A 6,874-nucleotide genomic window follows, 5' to 3' on the forward strand; every position below is an offset into this window, starting at 1 on the left:
TGGTCCCACTGCCAATGTTGTTCTTAATATGGAAGGGGATGCAGAAGGTTGATTCTGGCCAAGGTCCATTACATCTTTTGAAGTAATAATTGAGAAATCAAGGCCCTTTTGAGACATATGGTCCCACCTCGTGGAGGCTTAGCATTCATGACCTGCTCAAACCAGTGAGGTCTGAACCTTCTTTAAGCACTTCACTTTCTCCATAATGCACTGCCTGCCTCACTTATAGGCTAGAGGGCAATAGATGCTTTCCATTCCAGAAAATCCTCTGATGTGAGGAGACATCCCACTCTAAACATGCAAGACGGGGTGATCTGGTGCAGGTATCAGGGTGCCAGCATGAGCTCCAGAGAGCAGAGGGGCTGATAGCCCTAAGTGGAGAAGCCTGCCCCAAATAGTTTTATTTTAGTCAAGAGGCCACACAAATACTGTGGCACCAGTGAAGGTCTGGACTGGTCTGAGCAACTAATCACATTTTCTTTCTCTCTCTCACTTTTGCACAGTTGGAGTCCTCTCCATGAGTCTTATGGTTATGTCTTCAAAGAATTTGGCAGACTGTCTCTAACTTTACTGAAATACTTCTTTCATCTAAGTCAATACTCATCTTTCTTTTTCATTGTCTGCATTTTGTGGATGGCCAGCCACAGTCATCTAGCACAGCTAGTGATGCTTTGATTGTTCCCTTCAGATTCCCCCTCCCCCGCCCTCCACCCCATCGTGATTTGCATGGACATATTCGAAATTTGTCACATTCCTCTTCATAATAATCATTACTGTTCCTCAAGTGCTTATTATGTAGCAGGCGTAGAACTAAGAGGTTCACATTAATTAATTCATTTAAGCCTCCACTTTATGGGGGTGGGGATGATTATTGTCAATTTACACAAGACAAAACTGAGGTTCAGAGAGGTCACATTACTGCCCAAGGTCCCATAACAAGTGTCAGGAGTAGGATTTTACCCCAAGAGACTGACTCCAAAGCCTGAATTCGCACCAGTCACTGACCGCCTCCACCTTACGCTACTCATTGTACTACTACGATGAACCAACATTTTACTCAATTTTAATTGTGCATATTAGGTTGTATTTACATGTGTTGTCTTTTAACCTGTTTAGGAATGGATAGCTACTCCAGACAATAAATCTCTTAGGACTCAACATGAAAAAAAAACACAAAACTCTTGTTAAATATTTTGTTAAAAATCATTTTGTGCTACAAATCATTTTGCCAAAGTAACAGAAAATATTTAAACTCCTTTGCCTTGTATCATATCATTTACATAAGTAGTCATGCTATTCCTATCCGTGAATGTCCAAGTCCTGCCCCCCTAGGGTAACCTGTATGAGCGTAATTATGGTTTCAGCCTTGTGAGCCAAGGTTGGGCCGCAACTTTGTAGTTCATTCAACACATGGGAGTCTCTGACTAATTCCTGGAAACTGGCAGTGTAGAGTGGAACTGGGGAAAGGTTTTGTAGCCCTAAGAGTCTTGAGAAGATGCAAAGCAAAGCGGGGGCCCAGGCCTGCTGTCACTGCTGTCCCCCAACCACTGCCCCATTCGCAGAGACTGCACTGGGCACCAGCACTGTAGCTAGCGCCACATACAGTGCATGCTGGGGACCTCTGGGGACCTTTTCTTATTCTATCCCTGACTCCCAACTGTGACCTTGGGCTATCGGATCTTCTATCTGTGCCTAGGTTTTTCTATTTTCACAAGGGCTCTCGTCTCCTCTATTGGAAATGGCAGTTTTGCAAAAGCCTGTGTATTTATTGAGGAAGGGAGGTCTTCAAATGAAAAACACTGCATCTATATCTGTATTTTTCTTTAGTGTTAGACACAGCTGACAGTTCTGCTTTCTACTCTGTATTCTAGAATGTTCGTGGGTGGGTGTGGAGAGCAGGAGGGAGTAAAGGGAGCAACCTCCAAATGGCCCGAGGATAGAAAGAATAAAGTGTTTCCTATTTCCTCCTACAGTGCTTGTAAATACAGCAAAACATTCTCTTTGGACTTTCTGGAGGGCCACTGGCCAGCCACACAGGCCTGCATGGCTTTTATGACCTTCATCGACTAAATTAAAGTAAGTTATTCTAATCAACACCTCATTGGTATCCCGTGGGAGCTGGATTTTTTTAAGTGTTCCGAAAATTTTGCCAAGCCAGATGGTGAAGGCATGGATGCTGGGGTCACAGGTTACCATAAACACAGAATCTAATAGCGGGATGCTTATGGGGGGGTTAACTACTGTTATCTACTGGGAGACCCATGCAGTATCATAGCAGCTCTTAAATCACATGGAAGAAAATTTTATGACTTGGAAAGAAGACAATGCAGCCACTCTAACCCCACTGGTTCCTATTAGGAAGAAAATGGCTGGGGAACTCAGGAGCCACAGGGAAGCGTCGGTACCAGTGACCATAAACCGTACGGGTTCCGCAGGAGAAGAAACAATTTCTCCAGCTTTAGACCCAGGAGGGATAGAGAGAACAATGAAGGGGAAGGAATCTAAAGACAACCATAAAAACAGAAGGAAAATTGGAAAAGAGAAGTCCCCTGGGCAAATTCATTAAAGAGGGGAATTAATTTCAGGTCAAACAAAGCTGCCTTGGGTCTTCCCTACCAAATGAGGTGGCTGTTCGGGGCACCCCTCCATTCCTGCATGGAACTCGGGGGAAGAATTCCACCCTGAGGTGGTCTCAGAGATGCCAGGCTCTCTGGGCTCAGCTCCCCTAGCCATACCCTTTGGCTACAGAGAGGTGCAGGGGCTGCAGAGGAATTCATAGGGACAGGAAGTTTCTGCAGACCCACAGAGGAACCCAAAGTTACCGAGACCTCCAGGACTCTCGTGGGCGTCTGCTTCATTCTAATCGTGATCCAGCCTCAGCTCAATTCCCTAATGTTGCAGATGGATTAGTCAGCAACTTATGGGTCACAGAATGAATGAATGAATCAATTAAACCCACAGAAGCAAACTTCACAGAACAGCAAGGGAGGCAAGCCAGAGTAAGACTGGGGCAGGTAATTCCTTAGACTGCGTCTCTCTTCTGCATGCTGTGAGGACCAGAGGCCAACGAATGTTTGTAATCAGAATCTGTAAAACCCTTTCTGAGGGTGCCTGGACACATAGGCCATTGTGCAGCTCAGAACCTCCTAGACAGTTGGGAGGATTTCTACTCTCTCTTCTCCTTCTCTCAAAGGATGCCAGGATGGGCCCAGCATGGGGAGATAAGCCAGAGGAGAGCATTCCAGGGCAAGGGAGTCTTCATATGAGGATGTAGGGAAAATTCATTTCGTTTAGTTTTTCTTCTCCAGAGAGTAATCCATGATGGTTTCTTAGCTCATAGAGAAGTTATGATGAGTTTAAATGACTTACGATATATTAAAGTATGTGTGAGGGTGTTTAAACACATCAGTATATCCTAAGGCCACATAGCATATAACGAAACCGAGATGTCTAATAAGATACAATTAAAGCAATAGAAAACAAATAGCTTTTACAGAGCAAATAAAGAAATATTTGAATACTCTGAACCTACATAAACAAATAAATCATCTTGCATCCTTGGGTGATAATAAGATTAGATAATACACTATAGGATTGGAGAATTCCTTTGATTTCACAAGACTAAGAGAAGAACAAGGCTAGCTTGGTTTTGATCTTCATAAATGCTATTAGTGATGCTGAAAATTGCAGCTGAAGAACTCTATTACTGGCAATTAGGTAAAACAACTAAAACCAGGAAATGGAAAGAAAGGCCTGATACAGAATTCCCAAAAGACCGTTCACAAGCCTTGCATATGGTGGGGGTCTGAGAAGCCAATGGATCAGCAGAGCCGGTCAGCATCTTGTGGGCATGCTGGGGTGGATGGTGCATGATTGGAAAGCATTGCTAACAGCATTACCCAAAGCAGAGAAACCTCTGACTCTCCCACTCACGTGATCCTAGGCTCAGAATTGATTTATTCATAGGTTTGTTCACTCCACCAATATTTGTGGGCATCTATGTCACATCAGACTTTGCTCTGGGCCCGGGAGACATCACAGAGAATAAGACAGGCCAGGTCTTTCCTAGCGTGAGGCTTAAGATCTGTGGGGAGTATATTGAAAATAAACAAGGAAGCCCATAGGCAGACAAGATAAAACCAGACAGTGATAATTGCTGTGAAGAAACGACAAGGGTGATGGGATAGAGTGTGACTGGGGCCATAATAGGATAAGGATAAGGTTAGATAAGGATGAGGCTAGACCGGGACACGGGGGAGGGTCTCCCTGGGGAGCCGAGTGGTCTTTGAGCAGAGATCCGAATAGCAAGAAAGAGATGGTCATGTGGAAATCTTGGGGAGAGACATCATAGGCAGCGGGAATGGCGTGTGCAAAAGTGCTGGGAAGGCCACAGCTTTGCTGTGCCTAAGAAACGGAAAGAACCAGCATGTCTCACAAGGCCAAGGGGGCCTGGGAAAAGTCTCAGATGCTGGCAAGGGCTAGATCTGGGAGGGCCTTGTAAACAAGAGTCGCAAATAAGGTGTCAGGAAACCAGGCAGAGGAGGGAGGGATGTGTTCTGGCCCATGTTGAAAGTCTAGACAGTAAATTTACACTTGTTATTTGTGGGGGCCTCCCTAGTGGAAGAAGGAGTTTGAAAAGGGGAGGAGATAGTCTTATACATGGGTCAGGATGCCACATGGCCACAAGGGCAGGCTTGGGAAAACCTCCAGACCGGTGAGCAAGCTATGTTTTCCACCTTGTGGACAGAATAGCAGGAAAAGCCAAGCAGAGAGAATAAGAACAGCAAGCTGATGTTCACATGCTGGGTGCTCCTCTGTGCCACGCAGACACTTCATATATATTCACTCCTTTTACTCTTGCAACGGCCCTATTCCTATCCCTGTCCCAGGTGAGGAAGCTGAGGTACACGGACGTTAAGTAAGTTGCCTGGAACCACGCTGGTCACAAGGCTCTGTATTCAGGCAAGTGAGGCAGGTGTCCGGAGAGAAAAGCTAGAGAGCAAGTCTCCCTGAAGCCCCTGTGGCCATTGGGACCTTGGTTTTCCAGGCTTCTTGGGATCCTTGCCTTTGTTCCAGGAGATTCTCCTCCTCCTGTTTCTTGACTCCTCTTTCTGCCAACAGTGGCTTGAGCAGACTTCTGTGATATGCAACCAGCCAGGAGTCCTAGCTACGAAATATTTAAACTCTTAGTTGTGGAGAAAGAGCTAGTTTCTACATGAAGACACAGTGTGTTCAGCTGGTGTCTCAGAAGGGACATTTCCATCCCTTCCACAGACAATTATAATCACAAAGAGCATCTGTGACACACTTAGGATGTGTCAGGTGCTGTTCTGAGTCCTTCCTGCATACTAACTTATCCAACCCTCCCAAACACTCACAACCATGAAGTGCATGGTACTATTCTCTTCCTTTAGGGGAAACAGAGGCACAGAGATAGTTATGAGTTGAATTGTGTCCTCCCCCAAAATATTTTGAAGCCCTCATACCCTTACTTGGAAAAAGGGTTGTTGCAGATATGATTAGTTATGGGGAGGTCATATCAGAGTAGGGTTGGCCCTTACTCCAAGATGATCGCTGTCCCTACAAGAGAGAGACACACGGGGAGAGCACCACATGAAGATGGAGGGAGTGATCAGTGTGATGACCCATCTACCAGTCAGGGAACAACGAGGATTTTAGACAACCATCAGAAGTTTAGAGAGAGACAAACAGATTCTTCCTAAGAGCCTCCAGAAATGAACCACACCCTCCAACACCCTGATTTCAGATTTCTAGCTTCCAGAACAGTGAGAGAATAAATTTCTGTTTTAAGCTCCCCAGTCTGTGGTACTTTGTTCTGGTAGGCCTGGGCAAGGAACTGAAATCAGAGAAGGTGAGCCATTTGTCCAGGGTCACACAGCTGGTGAGGCGGCAGAGGGAATGTAAGCTGCATGCGTGTCTCAGCCGGAGCTTTCAGGCTCCTCTGCAGTAACACCCTCCAAGGCAGTGCCGCGGGTTCCGTTGGAAGGGACTCCGAATCAGATGGGCGGCCGCGAGCAGCTGGAGAGTCGGAGTGTGCCTTTTTCTCCATGCTCCTCCTCACTTTGGGGCTCAGGCAGGGAGGGTAAAGAGTTAATAAGTGTGCAGCCCGGCTGGAGTGAAGGAGAGCCTGCTACCTCTGACAGATGGTCCCCCCAGCGTCCCTCTGATGCCCGCCTGGAATCAGTGCATGGGCGGGAGTAGAGCAGGGCATGAACACCGGACTTGGAATCCTGCTTGGCCTCCCATTGGCTGGGTGACCTTGGCCCAGGTGCCCAACATGCTCATGCCTCAGTTTCCTCGAGTGGAAAGAAAAAAAAGGACAAGTCTGACACCTCCCCACAGCCAGGGTGGTCGTGGCCGTGCAAATACAGCAGTGAAAGTAACCATGCCAGGGCCCAGAGCGAGGCCTTAGAGATGAGAGAATAAGCAGGTATGCTCCCCCCTCAGCCCCCACCCCCGTACTGCCGTTCCCAGTCCGCAAGGCACCACAAGCAAAAGCCACAGGGTTTTCCTCTTTCCTTCCCTCTCCTTGTCTTTGGCCAAGCCGGGCTGATGGTGGCTTCTCAAGTTTGGCTCTTAGTATGCACAGCTCTTCCCTGAGCTTCCAAGTGAGATGATCTACATGAAAAATTAATTGTGTATTTTTTTCTCCTTTTTTTTTTTCAAGTGGAGAAATTATTTAGGGCTTCGGGGAAGATGGGGCAGCTATTTGCTATGCAGTGGCTCATCCCCTTAGCCATCACCCCTGCCATGTTCAGCAAATGAGTCTTCTATTCTCTTCCTGGCAGGTGGTCTCGCAGCTACATGTGTTCCGCACATCGAGCGGGGTGCTCCGGGGAACGCAACGTGGGGA

Source organism: Hyaena hyaena, unplaced genomic scaffold (assembly GCF_003009895.1).
Source record: "Hyaena hyaena isolate Hyena2069 unplaced genomic scaffold, ASM300989v1 scaffold_852, whole genome shotgun sequence".
Lineage (NCBI taxonomy): Eukaryota > Metazoa > Chordata > Mammalia > Carnivora > Hyaenidae > Hyaena > Hyaena hyaena.